The sequence below is a fragment of the Moschus berezovskii genome, chromosome Y, assembly GCF_049115385.1.
Source record: "Moschus berezovskii isolate FMDL1 chromosome Y, NW_MosBer_1.0, whole genome shotgun sequence".
Lineage (NCBI taxonomy): Eukaryota > Metazoa > Chordata > Mammalia > Artiodactyla > Moschidae > Moschus > Moschus berezovskii.
In genome coordinates this window covers 37,707,901-37,735,071 of record NC_142489.1, presented here as the reverse complement: position 1 = coordinate 37,735,071, position 27,171 = coordinate 37,707,901, and positions in this window count along the sequence as shown.

Genomic DNA, 27,171 nt, shown 5'->3' with positions numbered 1-27,171 from the left:
GTGACACTTTATCTAATTCTGTCATACATTTTCTGTAAAGAAGCATTTATTTTCTAATTTCATGGCTGCAGACACAATCTGCCTTGATGTCAGAGCCCACGAAGGGGAAACCTGCCATTGTTTTTTCCTTTTACCCCTTCTCTTTGCGATGAAGTGACGGGACCAGAGGTTGTGATCTGAGTTTTTATACCATTGAGTTTTAGGCCTGCTCAGGCGGGACAAATGGTAAAGCGTCTGCTTGCAAGGCGGGGGAGCAGAGTTAGACCGTGGGTTAGGAAAATTCCCTGGAGAAGAAAATGACAACCCACTCCAATACTCTTGCCTTGCAAATTCCATGGAAAGAAAAGCCTGTTAGGCTATAATCCATGGGCCTGTTAGGCTATAATCTCAAAGAGTGGGAGACGACTAAATTACTTCACTTTCACTTTGCACTCTTCAAAAGCTTTTGCTTACTTTAATCTGTATAATAGGGGATTTTAAGATGGGGAACACATGTACACCTGGGGCAGATTCATGTCAATTTGCAAAACAAATACAATAATATAAATAATTAGCCTCCAATTAAAATAAATAAATTCTAAAAAAGAAAATAAAGAAATGAGTAATGAAGTAAACCACCCTGTCACCACTGCCAAAAAAAAAAAAAAAAGCTTTGTACTCCTTCACCTTCATTAAGAGGTTCTTTAGTTCATCTTCTTTTTCTATCATTAGGAGAAGGCAATGGCAAACCCTCCAGTACTCTTGCTTGGAGAATCCCATGGATGGAGGAGCCTGGCGGTCTGCAGTCCACGGGGTCGCTAAGGGTCGGATACGACTGAGCGACTTCACTTTTTTCATTTTCACACAATGGAGAAGGAAATGGCAACCCACTCCAATGTTCTTGCCTGGAGAATCCCAGGGATGGGGGAGCCTGGTGGGCTTCCATCTATCGGGTCACACAAAGTCAGGCACGACTGAAGTGACTTAACAGTAGTAGCAGTAACAGCAGAGTGATAGTCACACACATATTTGAGGTTGGTGACATTGTCCCCAGCAATCTTGATTCAGCTTGTAAGTCATCCAGCCTGGCATTTCTCATGCTTTACTATGCATATAAGTTAAATGAATGAGGTGACAATCAATAGCCTTATCATACTCCTTTCTCAACCCCGAGCTAGTTAGTCATTTCATACTTGACCCTATTGCTTCTGGACCTGCCTAAAGGTCAAGTATGGAGACAGGTAAAATATTCTGCTATTCCCATCTCTTTAAGGGTTTTCCACAATTTATATGTTGCCCAGACTATGATTTTACAGTGGTCAATGAAAAACAGGCAGAGATTTTCTGGAATTCATTTGGTATTTCTATGATCCAGTAATAGGTGATCATTTGATCTGTGGTTCCTCTGATGTTTCTAATCCCAGCTCAAACGTCTGGAAGTTCTCAGTTCATGTAATGCTGAAGACTAACTTGAAGGAATTTGAGCATAACTTTACTAGCATGGGAGATGTGTGAAATTAAGTGGTGGCTTAAACTTTATTTAGTTCTGTCCTTCTTGGAAATTTGGATAAGGATTAACTTTTTCCAGTCCCCTGATCACTGCTGTTTTCCACATTTGCACCATTTTGATTGCAGCACTTTGCGAGCATTTAAGATTTCAACAGTTCTGCTGGAAATCCATCACCTCCACTAGTTCTGTGGTCAGAAATGCTTCATAACACTTGATTTTACATTCCAGAATGAGTGTTTGTGGGTGAATGCTCACACCTTATGGTTATCTGGATTATTACGGTCTTTTTTTCTTTTTCTAAAGTTTTTCTCTGTATTCTTTCTATCCTGCCTTGATCTCTTCTGCTTCTTTAGTCCTTTACTGTTTCTGTCCTTTATTGAGTCCATCTTTGGAGGAAATGATCTTTTGACCTTTTCAATTTTCTTGAATAGATCACTGGTGTTTCCCTATCCGCTTGCTTTCTTCTATTTATCTCCATTATTTATTGAAGATACCCTCTTGTCTCTTGAATTTCTCTGGAATTCTGCATTTAGATGGGCTATCTTTATATTTTTCAGTTATTTTCTGCTTCTCATCTTTCCACAGCTATATATAAACCCTCCTCAGAAAATCACTTTGTCTTCAAGCTTTTCTTTTTTTTAGGATGGTTTTGTTCACTGCTCCCTGTACAACATTTTGAAGCTCCTTCTGTAGTTCTTGGGGAACTGTTTACTGGATTTAAGCCCTTAAAACTGGTTGTGATTTCCGCTGCATTTTCCAGAGGCAATTTGATTTTTGTTGTACCTGGCTAGCCTAGCGGTTCCAACCCAATCAACTCTTTCTTTATTTTAAACGTGAACTTTGTCATGAGAAACTGATGATCTGAGCCACAATCAACTCCAGGTCTTGTTTTTGCTGACTCTATACAGCTTCTCCATCTTGATTGCTACTGAGAATAACCAAGCTGATAATCCTTACAGACCTTTTGGTGAGAGGTATTTATTGACTTCATTTGTTTGCATTGTACTCCCCTATGGTGATGGGGACATCTTTCATTCGGTCTTAGTTCTAGGAGTTCTTGCAGTCTTCCTAGAACTGATCAATTTCAATTTCCTTGGGTCATCTTTTGAGACCTACACTTGGATTACAGTGATGTTGAATGTTTTGCCTTGGAAACAAACTGAGATCATTCTGTCGCTTTTGAGGCTGCTCCCAAATACTGCATTTAAGACTCTTTGGTTGATTATGATTACTACTCCTTTACTCCTATGAGACTCTTGCCCACTGTAATAGACAAAATAGTCATCTGGATTAAATTCACCCATTCCTCTCCATTTTAGTTCCATGAATCCTAGTTGATGTTTATTCTTGCTTTCTCCCATTTGACCCCATCCAATTTATCTTGATTCATGGGCCTATCATTCCGTGTTCTTATGCATTATTGTTCTTTGTAGCATCAGATTTTACTTTCATCATCAGACATATCCATAACTGAGCTTCATTTCCTCTTTCATCTCACCACTTTATGTTTCCTACAGCCATTAGAAATCGCCCTCTGCTCTTCCCCAGAAGCATTTTGGACAGCTTCTGCACCGGGAGAGACACCTTTCAGGGTAATATATTTTTGCCTCTTTATAGAGTTAATTCATGGGTGTATTGGAGTGTTTTGCCATTCACTTCTTCAGTGGATCACCTTTAGTCACTCCTTAACATCATGCAAGAAGATAAACTCAAACTGGATTAAATACCTAAATATAAGGTCAGTCACTCCAAATTTATATTATTAGAGGAAATCATAGGTAGAACACATTTTGCCATAAAATGGAGAATGATATTTTTTTTTCTTTTTAAATCTAGCTCCTAAAGCAATGAAGATAAAGTTAAGAATAACCAAGTAGGATTTAATTAAACTTAATAACTTTCACACAGCAACACCATAAGCAAGACAGAAAACAATTTTCATTGTGGGAGAAAACATTTGCAAATGAAGGAAATGAAAAGAGATTAAACTCCAAAATAAGCAAATAGCACACATGGCTGAATAGCAGAGAAACTAACAACCCCATTGGAAAAAAATGGACCGAGAGGAAATAGACGTTACTCCCAAGAAGTCTAACCGTTTTCAATATCATAAGAGAAGATGCTCAACATCACTTTTAGAAAAAGGGAAACAAAACCTTCAATGAGGTAGCACCTAACACTGGCCTGAGTGACCCCTATCAACAACAACAACAGCAACAAAAATCTACAGATAAATAAATTCTGCAGATGGTGTGGAGAAAAGGTAACCCTCTCAAGTGGCTTGAACGGAAAGAATCCAGCAGTAATGCAGGAGACTTGGATTCAATCCCGTGGTTAGGAAAATTCCCCTGGAGAAGGGAATTGCCCTGAATACTTTAATTCAGATTCTGAATTCAGGAATTCAGATTCCTCAGAAGAAGCATTCTGGACTAGAGAATTCCATCTGTCACAAAGATTTGGACATGGCATCGTGACATTCACTTTCATTTTCTTTCCAGTCCTGCTGGAAGGAATATACATTGATACAGCCACTATGTATGCAGATCAGTATGAAGAGTCTTTAAAAATCTAGGAATGAAGAAATTATATGATCTAGCAATTCCACTGCTGGGATTGCTGGGATTTACCTAAAGAACATCATAATTACAAAAGATGCATAACAACAGTATTGATGGCTCCAGGATTTACAACAGCAGAACTCTGAAGCAACAGAAATGTCCATTTACAAAGGAATGAATAAAGATAATTTGGTATATATATAAAATAGAACATTACACAATCAAAAAAGGAATGAAATCGGGTTATCTGTAGAGAGGTGGACGGATTGAAAAAGAGTCCTATATAATGAAATAAAATAGAAAAAGGATAACAAATATCACTTATTAACATATATATAAACTGTTAATACAGTATATATAACATATTTTATCACATATATTATAAATAACATAACTTTATATAACATAGACTGTTTATCTAACATAAAATTTCAATATATTTTATAATATATATATTTATATTTCATAGCGTATATATTATATGTAACATAATTTTGTATAATACATATATATATATACGTATAAACAGTATCAGTTCAGTTCAGGCGCTCAGTCATGTCCGACTCTTTGCAACACCGTGAACCACAGCACACCAGGCCTCCTTGTCCATCACCAGCTCCCGGAGTTCAAACAAACCCATGTGCATTGAGTTAGTGATACCATCCAACCATCTTATACTCTGTCATCCCCTTCTCCTCCTGCCCTCAATCTTTCCCAGCAACAGAGTCTTTTCAAATCAACTAGCTCTTCATATCAGGTGGCCAAAGTATTGGAATTTCAGCTTCAACATCAGTCCTTCCAATGAACACCCAGGACTGATCTCCTTTAGGAAGGGCTGGTTGGATCTCCTTGCAGTTCAAGGGACTATCAAGTGTTTTCTCCGACACCACAGTTCAAAAGCATCAGTTCTTCTGCACTCAACTTTCTTTATAGTCCAACTCTCACATCCATATATGATCACTGGAAAAACCATAGCCTTGACTAACAGACATTTTTTCAGCAAAGTAATGTCTCTGCTTTTTAATATGCTGTCTAGGTTAGTCATAACATCCTTCCAAGGAGTAAGTGTCTTTTAATTTCACGGCTGAAATCACCATCCGCAGTGATTTTGGAGCCTAGAAAATTAAAGTCAGCCACTATTTCCACTGTTTTCCCATCTATTTGCCTTGAGGTGATGGAACTGGATTCTGTGATCTTAGTTTTCTGAATGTTGAGCTTTAAGCTTTAAGTTGGCTTAAAGAGTTGTTATGACTCTTTCACTTTCATCAAGAGGCTCTTTACTTCTTCACTTTCTGCCATAAGACTGGTGTCATCTGCATATCTGAGGTTACTGATATTTCTCCTCCAATCTTGATTCCAGCTTGTACTTCTTCCAGCCCACGGTTTCTCATGATGTACTCTGCATATAAAGTAAACAGACTGTATAGATGGTCTTATAAGAGAAGCAAAAGTAGGGACACATTTATAGAGAAGAAACTTATGGATATCAAGGATAAACTGAATGCTGGTGGAAGGAATTGGGAGATTGCAACTGACAGCTGTACACTATTGATGCATATATATATACAGTACAGGGAACATCACTGTGGTGATGTGATTCAGAAAGAAGTCTCAAAATGAGAGGATAGATGTATGATTGTTCAATCACTTAATGGTGTTCGAGTCTTTGGAACCATTGGATTGCAGCATGCTATAATTTTGCTGTAGAGTGGAAACTAAGAAAAGAGTCTTAAGCAATTATGCTCCAATAAAAATTTAAATTTCAAAGTATATTCAACTAAAAAAAGGCATACCTCTTACTGCTTCTCATGTTATTTATGAATTCAAAAGAAGAACTCGAAATATGTATACCTGAATGACAAATTGATTATAAAGCCCTGAAAACTGAATTTTATTTGATAATGCACTTATCATGAAAATAGTATGAATAAAAATAAATGTGAAGTACAGAAATTAGTGTATATGTGTATGTCAAAAGGTTGAAAGGTTTTCTGAAAAGAAAAAATACCTTTTAAATAGGTGGCAACAGAACTATTATCAGTCACCTGGATTTAGTTATTCAATTGCTTCTTTAAAATGTATGTTTTATTTGTCACACACAGTCTTTTACTAACCTGTTATGGATGAATATTAAACGTCTTTCCCCCATTCATTTAAAAAATATGAGTTTTTCATTGACAAAAAAAGTATATTTCCAAAATGTTTGAACAGTTATATATGTATATATATATAAACTGTTTTATATATATATATATATAAACTAATATATATATAAACTGTTTTATATATATATATATATATATATATATATATATATATATATATATATATATATAATGTTGAATTATGTTGTCATGATTGCTACAGGTTCTTGAAAATTAGTTTTTTTAAGTTGGACTGTAAAGAATGCTGAGTGCCAATGAGTCAATGCTTTTGAACTGTTTTTGTTGTAGAAGACTCTTGAGAGTCCCTTGGACTGCAAGAAGATCCAACCAGTCCATCCTAAAGGAGATCAGTCTTGAATGTTCGTTGAAAGGACTGATGTGGAAGCTGAAATTCCAATACTTTGGCACTTGATGTGAAGAACTGACTCATTTGAGAAGACCCTGATGCTGGGAAAGATGGATAGCAGGAGGAGAATGGGAAGTCAGAGGATGAGATGATTGTATGACATCACCTACCAATGGACATGAGTTAAAGTAAACTCCAGGAGCTGAGGACAGACAGGGAGGCCTGGCGTACTGCAGTCTATGGGGACACAAATAGTCCGACACAACTGAGCGACACACAAGGCCAAAGGTTAACACAAGGTAATCTGAGTTCCAGTTTTCCTACATAATATATGGGATCTTCTGAATTTCATAGAAGAAATTCCAAGTGCAAATTTTCTACATAAATTGTAATTCTCTCTATGTCATAATTAGATATGTGGCCAAATTTTTCCTATATGAAATAATGGGACTGTATACTTCACATATGAAAATATGTATGTAGTTTTCCTGAAGGAATGTGGAATTCTCTGTATTTCACAGATGAAAATTTTGGCACATATTTTTCAAAACAAAATTTCTGTATATTTCACAAGAAAATCTGTATACCTATTTTCCTATATGAAATACGGAATTGTATGTATTTCACATAAAATATAATGTGGGCTTTTCTACATGAAATTTGTAATTTTGCATATTTGACATATGAACATCTGACCATATATTTCATTACACCAAATACCGTATTCTATTTCATGTATGCAAACCAGAACATTCACATTTCTACATTTATATGGAATTCTCTATATATCACATATGAAAATCTTGGCACTGATTTAACTCAGTGAATTATGTAATTACCTATATTTCATATAGGTAAATCTGGGTTAGGATTTCCATATAGATATTGAAATCTCTATTTCACAATGAAAATCTGGGCAATGATACTCCTTCATGACATATGGAATTCTCTATTATTGACATGTGAAAATCTAGGCACTGAGCTTTTTCCCCTGAAATATGATTTTTTAAAATATTTCACATTGAATATCTGGATGTAGAATTAACCCCTTGAAAATTTGATTACCCATATTGTACATATGAAAAATATGGTCGATTTTCCTACATGAAATATATATTCTCTAGATTTCATATATGAAGATTTTGGTGTAGATTATCCTACATGAAATAAAGAATTCTCCACATTTCACATATGAACATCTAGTTGCCAATTTTATGTGAAAGATGGAATTCTCTGTATTTCACATTTGAAAATCTGAACGGACAGTTTTCCTAGAGGGAACGTGGAAGTCACTATTTTTCACATGTACATCTGAATGTAGATTTTCCTACATGAAAAAAGGAAGTCTCTGTATTTCAATTTTTTACCATCTAAGTGACTAGGAAAATTGAACAGTTCTGTGAAGACCTACGAGACCTGTTGGCATTATCACCAAGAAAAGATATCCTTTTCATCACAGGGGAGCAGAATGAAAAAGCAGGAAGTCAAGAGATACCTGGAGTAACAGGCAAGTTTGACACTGGAGTACAAAATGAGGCAGGACAAGGCTAACGGTTTTGGCAAATAGAAATGGTAAAAGTGGAAAGAGTGACAGACAATTTTCTTGGGCTCCAAAATCACTGGGGACAGTGACTACAGTCATGAAAATAAAAGACCCTTGATCCTGGGAAGAAAAGCTATGACAAACCTGGGGGCTATGGATTGAAAAGCAGAGATATCACTAGATGACCTTTGTCCACACAGTGAAAGCTATTTTGTTACAGGAGTTGCGTGTGGCTGTTACATTTCAGCTATAAAGAAGGGTGAGTGCCAAAGAAATGAGTCTTTGGAACTGTGGTGCTGAAGTTGACTCTTCAGAGTCCACTGGACAGAATGGAGATCAATCCAAGATACTAACCTGAATATTCATTCGAATGGATGATGTTGAAGCTCCAATATTTTGGGCACCTGATGTGAAGAGCTGACTCATTGGAAAATCCACTGATGCTTGGAAAGATTGAGGACGGAAGAAGAGGGTGATGGAGGATAAGATGGTTGGATGGCATAACTGACTCAGTGAATGAGTTTGAGCACACTGTGGGTCACAGTGAAGGACAGGGAAGCCTGGAGATCTCAATCCACGGTGTCACAAATAGTTGTGATGGACATCCAGGAGTAGATGGCTCTACCTAATATTTGGAATTTCCTATATTTCACATATTTCAATCTGCAAGCAGATTTTCTTCTTCAGCATGCCACATGTGGAGAAAATTGATGTCCTGATATTCAAAGGTGAAAGAGAGATAACTGCATAACTAACGCAGGAAAATCTGCACCCAGACATTCAAATGTGGAATATAAATAATGACGTGTTTAAGTCATAAAATATATGCTCAGATTTAGACATCGAAAATTATGAGAACTTCATCTTTCATGGGGGAAAATCAATGCCCATATTTTCTAGTGTTAATTATAGAGTCTCACATTTTATGTAGGAAAATCTGCACCCAGATATTCATATGGAGAGTTCCATATTACATGTATGAAAACTGGCATCCAGATTCCCATACGTGAAATATAAAGATTTCCATTGTTTCTGTGGAAAACTCAAAATCACGAAATTCAAATATTAAGAGAGAATTAAAAATCATATAGAAATATTGACAGTCAGTGTTTCAATTATGAAATACAGATCATGCCATATCTCATGTAAGGAAGTCTTCAACCAGATTTTCATTATTGAAACATAGAGATTTCCAAATTACTTTAGAACAATCTGTGACCAAATGTTCATATACGAAAAATAGTAGATTCTATATTTGGCAATTCAGGCCAGATTGTACGTTCTGAATCATAGAAAATTCATACTTTATGTGTGAAAAATCTGTCCACAAATTTTCATATGTGATATATTGACATTCATATTTCACATAAGAAAATTTGTTCCCAATTGTGAAAAAGACAGATTTTTATATTGCATGTTGGAAAGCATCCATTCAAATTTTCTTCACTAAAATAAAAATTTTATGTTTCAAGCAGGACAGATTTTCATATGTAAAATATAAAATTCCATTATTTCTTAAGGAAAATTAATACCAATTTGTTCAAATGTTACATGTAGGGAATTCCATACTTCATGAAGAAAAATCAACAGAGATTTTCAAATGAGAAATACGAAAAATTACACATTTCATGTTAGAAAAAGTAGACCGTATTTTGATGTGTGAAATAGAGAAATTTTTCTCTGTCATGGTAGAAAATTTGCATCCAGAATTTCAAAAGTGAAATATAAAGAATTCCACATTTCATACAGAAAGACCTGTATCCATATTTAATATGTCAAATATAGATTTATATAGAGATGAAATATATATTTTATATTTCTGTATTTTCACTTGGAAAAGCTGTCCCTAGATATTCATAAGTGAATTACAGAGAATTTTATATTCCATGTCTTAAAATCTTCACATACATTTTCGTATGTAAAACTGAGAATCTCATCTTTCAAGTGGGAATATCTGGTGTCATATTTCAATACATGAAATATAGAAATTTCCATATTGCACCATACTCATATGTGAGATATAGAAGATTGCTCTCTCCTAGACGAAACTTTACTCTCAGACTTCCATGTGTGCGATGTATAATTTTCCATATTGCATGCCAAAATTTTTATAGAGATTGCATAATTCTCATAGGAAATTCATAGGAAAATTTAAGCCCAGATATTCATATGTGAAATGTAGAATTCCATATTTCATATCAGAATATGTATGCCTAGAATTCAATATAGGACACATAAAAAATATAATCCACGTACTTAAATCTTCATTCATATGTTCATATGTAAAATATAGAGATCTCATTTTTCATATATGTATATCTCCCTTCAGAATATCATAAGTAAAATGAACATCATTCTGTGTTTCATGATTCAAACTACTCATTCAGATTTTCATAGGCAAATAAGGGTAATTAATATTTAAATGGAAACATATGCCCAGGTTTTCACTGTGAAATATAGAGAGATTCATGTTTCCTTTATAAAAATGTATGTCTAGGCTTTCAAATGTTAAGTACTGAGCAGTCCATATTTTTTATGGGAAAATCTGTACTCAGGTTTCCAAATGTAAAATAAAGAGTACGCCATATTCATGCAATAAATTTTTTGTCCAGATTTTCATACACAGAATAATAAAGAGCATTTGCCTCTTGGAGGAAGCTGCCATTTGACCCATCACAGAGCCACCGAGCAGATGACCCACAAACTGCAAAACGATTATACCAAAGAAATTCTCGCACTGTTACTAAAGTTCCAAGACCCACAGAAGATTTACAAACCTGGGTATCTATAAAATGGACAGAAAACCTCCAGGGAATTTGACTCTGCAGGCCAGTGGGATTTAATGGCAGAACTTCCACAGGACTGGGGAAACAGACTCTAGGAAGGCACAAACAAAACCTTGTGTGCACTAGGAGCCAGAAGGAAGGAGCATCATGCTAAGAGGTTGACTCAATGGAAAAGGATCTGATGCTTAGAGAGATTGGGGGCAGGAGGAGGAGGGAATGACAGAGGATGAGATACCTGGATGGAATCACTGACTCAGTGGACATGAGTGTGAGTAAATCCTGGTAGTTGGTGATGGACAGGGAGGCTTGGCATGCTGTGATTCATTGGGTCACATAGAGTCGGATACTACGAACCAACTGGACTGAAGGACAAACTAACTGACTTGTTATCAAAAGCTATTGTTGTCCTGAATTGCACATTTTCTGCATTAACTTCAGATTTTCAATTTATTGCACCTGTCAATTCTGGGCTAGTTCACCCTTCTTGCTAATTTTTTACTTCCTCATTTGCAATTTTCTTCCCTGACAAGTTTACACATGACTAGTTTGCACCATAACACTAGGGGTCAGCAGGCCCTTATATGACTTCACTTGCTCAGTGACGCAGTGGTGAGGGTAGGACATTGAAAATAAATACTGATGCGATATATGGGTCGGGGTGCTTAAGGTAGATGGACCACAGTGGGCCTGCCACTGCAGTAGGTGACATGGACTTTCTCGGTTCACACTGCTCAGGGTCCTGAGTGATCCATGAGGGCACTGCCCAAAGTGAGCCTTGTGTTTCATGCCCTTCCCATGTCTACGCCACTCAGGCTCTCAGGTGCTCCGCAAGGGAGCTAAACATGATCGGTTATATGCTTTCTTTCCTTCCCAGATCCAAATTGCTCAGGCAACTGTGTGGCAGGCAAGGTACTGTCTAAGGTAGGCCATGCATCTTATGTACCTATCAGGTGCCAGCCACTTGGTTTGTTGTAGGGTAAGGGAGTAAGTGAAGTCAAGGTTCAGAAAAAGAATGAGACTGGCACTTTTCAGGAACAGATCACCTTTAATTAGGCAAGAAAGAGCAACAGTCATATTAATGAGCTGCTGCACAAACCCAATAAAGTAATATGCATATATATAGGCAAATATGTGGAAAGTCACTGTCTTAAGGGAATCTGTTCTTCTCCAAGGTTGTTTGGAGTAGTTATCACTTAAATGGCTGGGTCAAGGAATTTTGGAGATCAGGCATAGGCTGGACCTGCTGGAAGCTGGGTGTAATCAGCCTTAATGTCCATTTTTTTTCTTCAGGTGAGAGAGTTCTTTGCTTTGCATAGAATGGTGGGGATGACCTGGAGGGGAGTTTTAACTCCAGGCTGTTTTCAGCCATGTAAATTTCCTTGATTGTTGGCTTTTCCAGAAGGACAATTTGGAAGAATTCCGTGTGTCTCCAGAGGGGTGATGAACTGATATTTTGACCCTCCTTGCCTATGTGAACTGAGCATGAACCCAGGAAGACATGGTTACCAACTGGCAGCCTGCTCAGAGCTTGGTGGGAGATTGGGTCTCTGGGGCTGATATAAGAGCAGCCTCGTGCCTTCTGCCTCTGTCTGATGAAAACATTCCTCTCTGCCTCCTTGGAGGAAAGGGCCATAAATGGCAACTTGTTTGCACATCTTTGATATTTTATAGTGTGCAATCTTTGTTCTGTGAGTGTCTGTTTTCACTATGTGGCCATAGAGATTTCTGTCAAGAAAGGTCCTTCTTTTGAATTTTTGCCTCTGGTGTTCCCATAGTTTAGGTTGCTACATCACCTTAGCTCTGTCAGATCATCCTCAGAGCATTAAAGTTGGGTCCTTATCATAGGGCAGAATATAGAACCCAGGCATCCCTCCCAGGTCCACCTCAATCATGGTGGACAGGAGTATCTGAGATGTTTCTCTACTGGTAATTACCGTTAGGTACGTTTGCTTTTGTTTTTCTTTCCCTTGGTTATGTTGCTCTAAGCGATCCCTGCGTTCTCCACTGTCACTGTCCTGAGAGATTTTACAATTGTCTGCAAGCTCTCCTCATTTAAAACTTCCTCTCCGAGACCAACCTCAGCCCCTAAATATTTTGTCTTTCTTTGTGTCTCTTTATTTTTCCCTACCTCCTTTGGAAAAAACATTTTGACTTCTGGGTAACTTGGACCAGTCAACAGTGTTCCCAGTTTGTTTTCTGGAAGTTCTTCCATTTGCAGTCGATGCTTAGATGATTTGCTGGGGAGAGAGTGGTCTTGTCCTATTGTTCTGATATTTTGGAACCAACTGCCATCCTGCAAGACCAATTTTGTTAACTGAAATGCTGTTGTTCTTCAGCGACTAAGCCATATTTGACTCTTTGTATCCCCTTGGACTCTAGTACATCATTCCTCTCTGCCCCTCACTGTCTCCCATAGTTTCCCTGAGATCATGTCATATGAATCGCTGATGAAATCCATAAGTCTCATCCTCTCTCACCCACTGATCCTCCTGCTTTCCACATTTTCTAAAGATCACGGTCTTTCTAATGAGTCAACTCTTTACCTCAGGTGGACGAAGCTTCAGGGCTTTATTTTCAGCATCAGCCCTTCCAATGAGTCTTCAAAGATGATTTTATATACAATTCATTTGTTTGGTATTCCTGCAGTTCAAAAGAATCTCACAAGTCTTCCCCAGCAGAGCAGTTCACAATCAGTAATCCCTTGGTGTTCTCACATCAGTACATACTTTTGGAAAGAACAGAGATATGACTCTACGGGCCTCTGTGGGTCAAGTCATGTTCTAGTTTTTAAAGACACTTTCTAGCATCGCTTGTTTAGCATGTGAGATGAGAGCAATTATGGTGTAGTTTGAGCATTCTTTGGCATTACCTTTCTTAGGGATTGGAATGAAAACTGAACTTTTCCAGTCCTGCGACCACCACTGAGTTTTTCAGATTTGCTGACATATCGAGTGTAGCACTTTCACTGCATCATCTTCCAGGATTTTAAATAGTTCACCTGGAATTCCATCACCTACACTAACTTTGTTCCTAGTGATGCTTAATAAGGCCCACTTGTCTTCACATTCCAGGATGTCTGGCTCTAGGTGAGTGATCACACCTTCGTGTTTTTCTGGGTCCTGAAGATCTTTTATGTACAGTCTTTCCCATTCGATTGCTTTCCTCTGTTTCTTTGCATTGATCACTGAGACTGAGAAGGTCTTTCTTATTTCTCCTTTCTACACTTTGGAACTCTACATTCAAATGTGTATCAATTTCCTTTTCTCCTTTGCTTTTCACTTCCCTTCTTTCCGCAGCTATTTGTAAGGCCTCCTCAGACAGCCAATTTGCTTTTTTACATTTCGTTTTCTGGGGGATGATCTTGATTCCTGTTCCCTGTACAATGTCATGAACCTCCATCCATAGTTTATCAGGCACACTCTCTGTCAGATCTAGTACCTTAAAACTATTTCTCACTTCCACTGTATAGTCATAAGGGATTTGACTTATGTTATACCTGAATGGTATAGTGGTTTTCTCCACTTTCTTCAATTTCAGTCTGAATTTTGCAACAAGGAGTTCATGATCTGTGCCACAGTCAGCTCCTGGTCTTGTTTTTGCTGGCTGTATAGAGATTCTCCATCTTTGACTGAAAGAATAAAATCAATCTGTTTTCAGTGTTGAGCATTTGTTGATGTCTTCTCTCTGTCATTTTTTGGCCAGATTAATAAAAATGGCTTAAATTTCTTTTGACACCCCCCAAAAAAAATAATTGGAAAAATTTCAAATACTAATGGTATTTAAATGACATTTACCGTAGACTTATAGCATATTTTACTTGAGGATCATAATTTCTACGACTATGTAAGTTTTTAAAACTACTAATGGAAGGGGATTATTTGATACTATTGAGTCGGACACGACTGAGCGACTGAACTGAACTGAACATTTTATGAATAAAGGAATCCATTTTTCTTCATTTTTCTGATCTTCTTGGCTGAAAGAGTTATGCAATATTTTTTTCCACTTTGGTTTTAGTTTCAGTTCTTTTTTTTTATAGTTTTATTTTTATTTTATTTATTGTTTTTTTCATTTTATTTATCTATTTTTTTTTTATTGGAGGCAAATTACTTTACATTAATATATTGGTTGGTTTTGCCATACACTGACACGAATCTGCCCTGGGTTTACATGTGTTCCCCCTCTTGAACCCCCAGCCCAACTTCCTCTTCCCCATATCCTACCTCCAGGTCATCCATGTGCACCAGCACCAAGCATCCTGTATCATTCGTCGAAACTGGACTGGTGATTCATTTCACATATGATAATGTACATGCTACAATGCCATTCTCTCAAATCATCCCATCTTCACCCTCTCCCACAGAGTCCCAAAGGCTGTTCTACACACTTATGTCTCTTTTGATGTCTCGTGGGAAATAGATGGAAAAGCAGTGGAAACAGTGTCAGACTTTATTTTGGGGGCTTCAAATTCACTGAAGATGCTGATTGCAGCCATGAAATTTAAAGACGCTTACTCCTTGGAAGGAAAGTTATGACCAACCTTGATAGTATATTAAAAAGCAGAGACGTTACTTTGTGAACAAAGGTCCATCTAGTCAAGGCTATGGGTTTTCCCGTGGTCATGCATGGATGTGGGAGTTGGACTGTGAAGAAAGCTGATCACGGAAGAATTGATGCTTTTGAACTGTGGTGTTGGAGAAGACTCTGTTCATTGGAAGGACTGATGTTAAAGCTGAAACTGCGGTACTTTGGCCACATCATGCGATGAGTTGACTCACTGGAAAAGACTGATTCTGGGAAAGGTTGGGGGCGGGAGGAGAAGGGGACGACAGAGAATGAGATGGCTGGATGGCATCAACGACTCTGTGGACATGAGTTTGAGTGAACTCCGGGAGTTGGTGATAGGGAGGCCTGGCGTGCTGTGATTCATGGGGTCGCAGAGAGTCGGACACGACTGAGCAACTGAACTGAACTGAACTGATACAGGGTTAAGGCTACCATTATTCTAAATTCCATATATATGCATTAATATGCTGTATTGATGTTTTCCTTTCAGGCTGACTTCATTCTGTATAATAGGCTCCAGTTTCATCCACCTCATTAGAGCTGACTCAAATGCATTTTTTTAATGGCTGAAAAATACTCATTGTGTATATGTACCAGAGCTTTCTTATCCATCCATCTGCAGATGGACATCTAGGTTGCTTCCATGTCCTCGCTATTATAAACAGTGCTGCAATGAATATTGGAGTACATGTCTTTCTTTCAATTCTGATTTCCTCAGTGTGTACGCCCAGGAGTGTGATTGCTGGATCATTTTTTGAGGAATCACCACATTGTTCTCCATAGTGACTGTACTAGTTTGCATTCCCACCAACAGTGTAAGAGGGTTCCATTTTCTCCAAACCCTCTCCAGCATTTATTGCATGTAGACTTTAGGATAGCAGCCATTCTGCCTGGTGTGAAATGGTATCTCATTTTGGCTTTGATTTGCATTTCTCTGATTATGAGGGATGTTGAGCATTTTTTCATGTATTTGTTAGCCATCTTTATGTCTTCTTTGGAGAAATGTCTGTTTAGTTCTTTGACCCATTTTTTGATTGGATCATTTTTTTTTTTCTGGAATTGAGCTGTAGGAGCTGCTTGTATATTTTGGAGATTAATTCTTTGTCAGTTGTTTAATTTGCTATTAATTTCTCCTACTCTGAAGACTGTCTTTTCACCTTGCTTATAGTTTCCTTTGCGGTGCAGAAGCTTTTTATTTAAATTAGGTCCCATTTGTTTATTTTTTCTTTTATTTCCAGTATTCTGGGAGGTGGGTCATGGAGGATCCTGATGTGATTTATGTCGGAGAGTGTTTTGCCTATGTTCTTCTCTAGGAGTTTTACAGTTTCTGGTCTTACATTTAGATCTCTAATCCATTTTGAGTTTATTTTTGTGTGTGGTCTTAGGAAGTGAACTAGTTTCATTCTTTTGCAAGTGGCTGACTAATTTTCCCAGCACAACTTGTTGAAGAGACTGTCTTTTCTCCATTTTATATTCTTGCCTCCTTTGTCAAAGATAAGTTGTCCATAGGGGAGTGAATTTATTTCTGGGCTTTCTATTTTGTTCCATTGATCTATATTTCTGTCTTGATGATAATACTATCCTGTCTTGATGACAGTACCATACTGTCTTGATGACTGTGGCTTTTTAGTAGAGCCTGAAAGGGCGGGAGGAGAACGGGACGACGGAGAATGAGATGGCTGATGGCATCACCAACTCGATGGGCATGAGTTTGAATGTACTCCAGGAGTTGGTGATGGACAGGGGGGCCTGGCGTGCTCTGATTCATGGGGTCGCGGAGAGTCGGACACGACTGAGCGACTGAACTGAACTGAACTGAAGACTGGCAGATTAATTCCCCGAGTTCCATTCGTCTTCCTCAAGATTGCTTTGGCTATTCAAGGTTTTCTGTATTTCCAAAAAATTATGAGATTATTTGTTATAGATTTGGGAAAAATATCGTTGGTAGCTTGAAAGGTATTGCATTGAATGTATAAATTACTTTGGGTAGTATACTCATTTTTACTATATTTATTCTTCCAATCCACGAAAACGATATATTTCTCCATCTATTAGTGTCCTCGTTATGACCAACCTTGATAGTATATTAAAAAGCAGAGACATTACTTTGCCGACCAAGGTCCGTCTAGTCAAGGCAATGGTTTTTCCCGTGGTCATGTATGGATGTGAGAGTTGGACTGTGAAGAAAGCTGATCGCCGAAGAATCGATGCTTTTGAACTGTGGTGTTGGAGAAGACTCTTGAGAGTCCCTTATACTGCAAGGAGATCCAACCAGTCCATTCTAAAGGAGATCAATCCTGGATGTTCATTGGAGGGACTGATGCTAAAGCTGAAACTCCAATACTTTGGCCACCTCATGCGACGAGTTGACTCACTGGAAAAGACTCTGATGCTGGGAAAGGTTGGGGGCGGGAGGAGGAGGGGACGACGGAGAATGAGATGGCTGGATGGCATCACCGACTCTGTGGACATGAGTTTGAGTGTACTCCGGGAGTTGGTGATGGACAGGGAGGCCTGGCGTGCTGTGATTCATGGGGTCGCGGAGAGTCGGACACGACTGAGCGACTGAACTGAACTGATTAGTGTCCTCTTTGGTTACTTTCACTAGTATTTTATAGTTTTTTATGTACAAGTCTTTTGTTTCCTTAGGTAGATATATTGCTAAGTATTTAATTCTTTTCATTGTAACAGTGAATGGAATAGTTTCCTTAATTTCTCTTTCTATTTTCTCATTATTATTGTGTAGGAATGCAAGGGATTTTTGTGTTGATTTTACATCCTGCAACTTTACTGTACTCATTGGTTAGCTCTAGTAGTTTTCTGGTAGAGTCTTAAGGGTTTTCTGTGTAGAGAATCATGTCATCAGCGAATACTGAAAGTTTTACTTCTTCTTTTCCAAGTTGTATTCCTTTTATGTCTTTTTCTGCTCTGATTGCTGTGGCCAAAACTTCCAGAACTATGTTGAATAGTAGTGGTGAGAGTGGGTACCCTTGTCTTGTCCCTGATTTTAGGGGAAATGCTCTCAGTTTTTCACCATTGAGGATCATGTTTGCTGTGTATTTGTCATATATAGCTTTTATTATGTTGAGATATGTCCCTTCTATTCCCACTTTCTGAAGGGTTTTTATCATATGGATCTTGAATTTTGTCAAAGGCTTTCTCTGCATCTATTGAGATAGTCATATGATTTTTATTTTTCAGTTTGTTAACATGGTGTATTATATTGATTGATTTGTGGATATTGCAGAATCCTTGCATTCCTGGGGTAAAGCTCACTTTGTCATGATGTATGATCTTCTTAATGTGTTGTTGGATTCTGATTGCGAGAAATTTGTTAAGGATTTTTGCATCCATGTTCATCAGTGATATTGGCCTGTAGTTTTCTTTTTTTATGTGGGATCTTTACCAGGTTTTGGGATTAGCGTGATGGTGGCCTCATAGAATGCATTTGGAAGTTTCCCTTCCTCAGCAATTTTCTGAAAGAGTTTCATTAGAATAGGTGTTTGCTCTTCACTAAATTTTTGGTAGAATTTAGTTGTGAAGCCCTCTGAGCCTGGGCTTTTGTTTGCTGGAATATTTCTAATCTCAGTCTCTAATTCTGTGCTTGTGATGGGTCTGTTAAGGTTTTCTATTTCTTTCTGGTTCAGTTTTGGAAGGTTTTACTATTCTAAGAATTTGTCCATTTCTTCCAAGTTATTCATTTTATTGCCATATAATTTCTGATAGTATTCTCTAATATTCCTTTGTATTTCTGTGTTGTCGGTTGTGATCTCTTCATTTTCATTTCTAATTTTATTGATTTTGTCCTTCTCCCTTTTTTCTTGATGAGTCTGGCTAGTGGTTTATCAATTTTATTTACCTTCTCAAAAAACCAGCTTTTGCCTTTGTTGATTTTTGCTATGGTCTCTTTTGTTTCTTTTGCATTTATATCTGCCCTAATTGTTACGATTTCTTTCCTTTTACTAACCCTGGGGTTCTTCATTTCTTCCTTTTCTAGTTTCTTTAGATGTAGAGTTAGGTTATTTAGTTGAATTTTTTCTTGTTTCTTGAGGTGTGCCTGTATTGCTATGAACTTTCCCCTTAATATTGCTTTTACAGTGTCCCAGAGGTTTAGGGTTGTTGTGTTTTCATTTTCATTAATTTCTATGCATATTTTGATTTCTCTTTTGATTTCTTCTATGTTTTTTTCATTATTCAGCAGCGTGTTGTTCAGACTCCATATGTTGACATTTTTGATAGTTTTTTCCTGTAATTGAGATCTAATCTTACTGCATTGTGGTCAAAAAAGATACTTGGAATGATTTCAATTTTTTTGAATGTACCAAGGCTATATTTATGGCCCAGGGTGTGATCTATCCTGGAAAAGCTTCAGTGTGCACTTGAGAAAAAGTTGAAATTCATTGTTTTGGGGTGAAACGTCCTATAGAGATCTATTAGGACTAACTTGTCTATTGTATCATTTAAAGTTTGTGTTTCCTTGTTAATTTTCTGTTTAGTTGACATATCCATAGGTGTGAGTGGGCTATTAAAGTCTCCCACTATTACTGTGCTATTGTTAATTTCCCCTTTCATACTTGTTAGTAATTTTCTTACATATTGTGGTGCTCCTATGTTGGGTGCATAAATATTTATAATTGTTATATCTTCTTCTTGGATTGATCCTTTTATCATTATGTACTTTCCTTCTTTGTCTCTTTTCATAGGCTTTGTTTTAAAGTCTATTTTATCTGATATGAGTACTGCTACTTCCGCTTTCTTTTGGTCTTTATTTGCGTCGAATTTATTTTTCCAGCCCTTCACTTTCAGTCTGTATGTGTCCCTAGTTTGAAGTGGGTCTCTTGTAGAGAACATATACGGGGGTCTTGTTTTTGTGTCCATTCAGCCAGCCTTTGTCTTTTGGTTGGGACATTCAACCCATTTACGTTTAAGGTGATTATTGATAAGTATGATCCCATTTCCTTTTTCTTTATTTTTTTTTTTTTGGTTCGAGTTTATATACCATTTCTGTGTATCCTGTCTAGAGAAGATCGTTTAATCTTTGTTGCAGAGCTGGTTTGGTGTGCTGACATCTTTCAGTTTTTGCTTGTCTGTAAAGTTTTTGATTTCTCCTTCATATTTGAATGAGATCCTTGCTGGGTATAGTCATTTGGGCTGTAGGTTACTTACTTTCATCACTTTAATATGTCTTGCCATTCCCTCCTGGCCTGAAGAGTTTCCTTTGAATGATCAGCTGTTATCCCTATGGGGATCCCCTTGTGTGTTATTTGTTGTTTTTCCCTTGTGGCTTTTAATATTTTCTTTGTGTTTGATCTTTGTTAATTTGATTAATATGTGACTTGGGTTATTTCACCTTGGGTTTATCCTGTTAGGAACTCTCTGGGTTTCTTGGAATTGGGTGATTATTTCCTTCCCCATTTTAGTGAAATTTTCAACTATTATTTCCTCAAGTATTCTCTCATGGTCTTTCATTTTGTCTTCTTCTTCTGGGATTCATATGATTCGAATATTGGGGCGTTTAACATTGTCCTAGAGATCTCTAATATTGTCCTCATTTCTTTTAATTTGTTTTTCTCTTTCCATCTCTGTTTCATTTATTTGTACAATTCTATCTTCTAGCTCACTTATCCTGTCTTCTATCTCCGTTATTCTACTGTTTGTTCCTTCAAATTGTTTCTGATCTCATCTATTGCACTGTTCATTGTATATTGACTTTTTCCCCCCCTCTAATTCCTTATTAAACATTTCTTGCATCTTCTCAATCCTTTTCTCCACTTTATTTATCTGTAACTCCTTTTTGCTTTCCACATTTTGAATCATTTTCACAATTAAAATTCAAAATTCTTTATCACGTAGGTTCCCTATGTCTTCCTCTTTTGTTTGTGTTGGTGGGCATTTATCCTGTCCCTTTACTTGCTGGGTGTTTCTCTGCCTCTTCGTCTTGCTTATATTACTGTGCTTGGGATGGTCTTTCCGTCCTCTCATAGTTTGTGGAGTTTTCTTTATTATGTAGTTAACTTGTTGTGTGTGGGGTTGGATGGGTGACTTGTCAAGGTTCCCTAATTTGGTTTGCTTTTTTCAGTGTTCTGGTGGGTGGAGCTGGATTTCTCTCTGGATTGCAGTGGAGAGTCCAGTAATGAGTTTGAGATGTCAGTGGTTTAGGGTGGCTTTGGGCAGCCTGTATGTTGAAGCTCAGGGCTGTTTTCTTGTGTTGCTGGCGAATTTGTGTGGTATTTATTTCACCGAAACTTGTTGACCCTTGGGTTGTGCCTTTTTTCAGTTTATGTATGGAGGCATTTGATGGACACCTATCAATTAATGTACCCTGGAACAGGACGTCTCTGGTGTTCTCAGGATTTGGCCTTAAGCCTCTGCCTCTGGTTTTGTCTTATTCTTGCAGTAGGCTCAAGACTTCTCCCTCTGTTACCTCCAAGGCGGTTATTTCTATTGTAAAATCTCTTCTGTTTGCTGTGTCTACTTCCCATCCTGTCTTCAGTGTCTACTTCCCATCCTGATACCAGGGGGTGGTGGTGGACACCTGCTCACCTGTTCGATCCTGCCGTGGGGAGGGAGGAACGCTGCTAACAAATATCACTGGCATCTGTGGGGAGTGCTCACAGTGTCTCTACTACTGTGGGAATGCACCCACTCGCAGCGTGTGACTTTTCCTGTTTATGCTGCTCAGGGTCTAGATTGTCTGCCAGGTGCTGTCCCTGGCCAGCGCTGGGTTGCATGCACTTTCCAGGTCTGAGCGACTCAGGTTCAGGTCCGCAAGTACTCCACAAAAGCGCAGACTTGGCTGGGCCTGTGTTTTGTGTCTTCCCCGGTCTGAGCAGCTCAGGTGATTAGGCGTTTGGTGAGCGTGGTCGCTGTGGCTTATCCCCTCCCCGGTCCCTGCTGCTTAGTTTTGTGGTTGTACAACCAGAGCACTTTCTCAGGTAAATATTGACTGGCCCAAACCCAAGAAGTCTTGGTTAGCAAGGAAGCCTGACTTCAGCTTGGTATGGGAAGCCTCTCTGGGGCTGCAGCTGCCCCTTTCGGCGTTGGCTGCCATCCATGCCTGTCCCGGCGGGAGCTGGGGGATGAGCCGCCCACAGCCGGCTTGCTTTGCTCAGTCCTTTGTTCTGTGAGCTGGACTGGAAGAGTTTTCGGTTGGGGCTTTTCGCTGCACAGTCTGCTTTGCTCCCGTTAGAGCGCTCAGCTTGCCCTCGGGGTGTTCAGGCCCGGTCCTCTCTCTAAGCGCTGCCTTCACGCCTCCCTGCCCAGCCCCCATCTGCTAGTGGTGGGTGCGGGCATCTGCACCACTTCTCCACTGAGAGATTCCTCTGGGCACTTAGTCTGTGGGCTTTAATTATTTATGTCTCTTTTCTCCTATTTATGTGGCCCTCTGAGGTTGCAAGCCTATCCACAGAGTCGCCTGTGTTTCCATGTGCTTGGAAACTTCTCTTATTTTTTTTTAAGCCTCCCTTCCCGGGACGGAGCTCCCTTCTTCCCTCTTTTGTATCTCTTTGTCTTTTATGCTGTTTCCTACCTCGTTTTGAAGTCTATGGGCAGCTTTTCTGGGTGCCTGATGTCCTCTGCCGGTATTCAGAAGTTGTTTTATGGGACTTACTCAGTGTTCAAATGTTATTTTGCTGATTTTGTGGGGGAGAAAATGGTCACCCTGTCCTATTCCTCCACCATCTTCCCATGCTCCCCTTAGTTTCAGTTCTATCATAACCATATTTTGAACGAGGTTATCCTCACATTTAGTAACAATCAAAAGAAGAGTTGATCATAAAAATGTCTCTACAGTATCTTTATTATTCCTAGATAAGAAGAAGCATATTAAAGCAATGGGTAATATGGATGATCATAATTCTGACTTCCATTCTGAAATTAGAGGAGCAAATATATTTTGAGACTGCAGAAGTTTAACTGTGCCATTCATATTAAAGCGTTCTACCGTTCAGATAGTTACTGATACAAGTATCCTAACTTGATATTATTTCTCTTCTCTATCATCAATATCAGTTAGACCACAAGAAAATATTGTGGTACATCAATCTACTATTTCTCTTATTGATTTTTTAATGGAAGGGTAATTGTTTTAAAGCCTTTGACTGTGCGGATCACAATAAACTGTGGAACATTCTGAAAGAGATGGGAATCCCAGACCCCTGAGCTGCCTCTTGAGAAACCTGTATGCAGGTCAGGAAGCAACAGTCAGAACTGTACATGGAAGAAGAGACTGGTTCCAAATAGGAAAAGGAGTACATCAAGGCTGTATATTGTCACCTTGCTTATTTAACTTATATGCAGAGTACATCATGAGGAATGCAGGGTTGGAAGAAGCACAAGCTGGAATCAAGATTGCTGGGAGAAATATCAATAACCTCAGATATGCAGATAACACCACCCTTACAGCAGAAAGTGAAGAGGAACTCAAACGCCTCTTGGTGAAAATGAAAGAGGAGAGTGAAAGGGTTGGCTTGAAGCTTAACATTCAGAAAACAAACATCAAGCCATCTGGTCCCATCATTTCATGGGAAATAGATGGAAAAACAGTGGAAACAGTGTCAGACTTAATTTTTTGGGCTCCAAAATCACTGCAGATGCTGATTGCAGCCATGAAATTAAAAGACGCTTACTCCTTGGAAGGAAAGTTATGACGAACCTCGATAGTATATTAAAAATCAGAGACATTACTTTGCCAACCAATGTCCGTCAATTCAAGGCTATGGTTTTTCCCGTGGTCATGTATGGATGTGAGATTTGGACTTTGAAGAAAGCTGATCGCCGAAGAATTGATGTTTTTGAACTGTTGTGCTGGAGAAGATTCTTGAGAGTCCCTTGGACTGCGAGGAGATCCAACCAGTCCATTCTAAATGAGATTAATCCTGGGTGTTCATTTGAAGGACTGATGCTAAAGCTGAAACTGCAATACTTTGGCCACTTCATGCGACGAGTGGACTCACTGGAAAAGACTCTGATCCTGGGAAAGTGTGAGGGCGGGAGGGGAAGGGGACAACAGAGAATGAGATGACTGGATGGCATCACCGACTCTATGGACATGAGTTTGAGTGAACCCTGGAGTTGGTGATGGACAGGGAGGCCTGGCGTGCTGTGATTCATGGGGTCGCGGAGATTCGGACACGACTGAACGACTGAACTGAACGGAACTGAACTGAATTGTTTTACCGAATTTTGCTGTATTCTGTCAGAACTCAAAATAAATCAGGCATAGATATACCTATATCCCCTCCCTTTCGGAACACCTTCATATCTCCCTCTCCATCTCACAATCTAAGTTGAGCATTTTTCACTGGGTGTCACTTAGCAGCTGCTCTAAATCAAATGGTTTCAATGTCTACTTGACATACTTTGGCAGCTATGTCTGCTTCTCTTTTGCAGTACCACATCGTAACTCCATTATGCAACAGTGATTTTGGACTGAGGGTGTAAACTTCTACCATTCCAGGTGTGTAGGGTAATGTGCCAGCCCATGACAAACCTTTTCCTAAACTACAACAGGCAGGCCATTCATGTTTCCCTGAATTTTGCAAGAATTCCGTGTGTCTCCAGAGAGGTGCTGAACTCATATTTTGACCCTGCTGACGCATGTGAACTTTGCAAGAATTCCATGTGTCTCCAGAGGGGTGCTGAACTCATATTTTGACCCTCCTGACCTATGGGAACTGAGCATGAACCCAGGAAGACATGGTTAACAACTGGCAGCCTGCTCAGAGCTTGATGGCAGATGTGGTCTCTGGGGCTGATATAACAGCAGCCTCCTGCCTTCTGCCTTGGTCTGATACAAACATTCCTCTCTGCCTCCGTGGAGGACAGGGCCATAAATTGAAGCCTATTTGCACATCTTTGATATTTTGTAAAAGATTCTTCAGAGTCCCTTGGACTGCAAGGAGATCCGACCAGTTCATTCTAAAGGAGATCAATCCTCGGTGTTCATTGGAAGGACTGATGCTAAAGCTGAAACTTCAATACTTTGGCCACCTCATGAGAAGTGTTGACTCACTGGAAGACTCTGATGCTGGGAGGGACTGGGGCAGAAGGAGAACGGTACGAGAAAGAATTAAAGTCTGGATGGCATCACTGACTCCATGGACATGAGTTTGAGTGAAGTCCGGGAGTTGGCGATGGACAGGGAGGTCTGGCGTGCTGTGATTCATGGGGTCTCAAAAAGTCGGACACGACTGAGCCAGTGAACTGAAATGAACTGAACTGAATGTGCAATCTTTGGTTCTGTGAATGTCTGTTTTCACTATATGGTCATAGAGAATTATCTCAAGAAAGGACTTTTTATGCATTTTGGTCTCTGGTGTTCCCATGGATTAGGTTGTTACGTCACCTTAGACCTGTCAGATCATCCTCAGACAATTAAAGCTTTGTCCTTATCATAGGGCAAGTGATACAGTCCGGACATTCCTCCTAGGTCCACCTCAATGATGGTGGACAGGTGTATCTGATTTTTTTCTCTGCTGGAAATTACAGTTAGGCACATTTGTTTTTGTTTTTCTTTCCCGTGGTTATGTTGCTCTAAGCGATCCCAGAGCTCTCCACTGTCACTGTCCTGAGAGGGTTTACAAGCTTCTCCTCATTTACAACTTCCTCTCCAAGACCAGCTTCAGCCCCTGAATACTTTGTCTCTCTTTGTGTCTCTTTTATTTTCTCCTACCTCTTTTTCAAAGGAAAATATGTTTGACTTCTGGGTATCTTGGGCCATTCAACAGTGTTCACAATTTTTTGTCTGGAAGTTCTTCCATGTGCAGTCGATGCTTAGATGAATTTGTTGGGGAGGGAGTGGTCTTGTCCTCCTATTCCTCTGATATTTTGGGACCAACTGCCATCCATCAAGACCCATCTTATTAACTGAAATGCTATTGTTCTCCAGCCACTAAGCCATGTTTGACTCTTTGTATCCCCTTGGACTCTAGCACAAGAGGCCTCTCTGTCCCTCACTCTCTCCCATAGTTTCCCCAAGATCATGTCTTTTGAATCGCTGATGCTCTCCAGATGTCTCATCCTCTCTCACCTACTGATCCTCCTGCTTTCAACATTTTCTAAAGATCATGGTCTTTTCTAATGAGTCAGCTCTTTGCCTCAATTGGACAAAGCTTTGGGTCTTTATTTTCAGCATCAGTCCTTCCAATGAGTCTTCAAAGTTGTTTTTCTTTACAATTAATTTGTTTGGTATTCCTGCAGTTCAAAAGAATCTCACAAGTCTTCCCCAGCAGAGCAGTTCTTAATAAGAAATCCCTTTGTGTTCTCATATCTGTACATACCTTTGAAAAGACCAGAGATATGACTCAACGGACCTCTGTACGTCAAGTCACGATTTAGTTTTTAAAGACCCTTTCTATCACTGCATGATTAGCATGTGAGATGAGAGCAATTATTCTGTAGTTTGAGCGTTCTTTGGTATTGTCTTTCTTTGGGATTGGAATGACGACTGACATTTTCCAGTCCGGTGGCCACTGCTGCGTTTTCCAAATTTGCTGGCATATTGAGTGCAGCACTTTCACATCATCATCTTCCAGGATTTGAAATAGCTCAACTGGAATTCCATCATCTACTCTAGCTTTGTTCATAGTGATGCTTCCTAAGGTCCACTTGTCTTTACATTCCAGGATGTCTGGCTCTACGTGAATGATTACACCATCATGATTTTCTGGGTCCTGAAGTTCTTCTATGTACAGTTCTTCTGTGTATTCTTGCCACCTC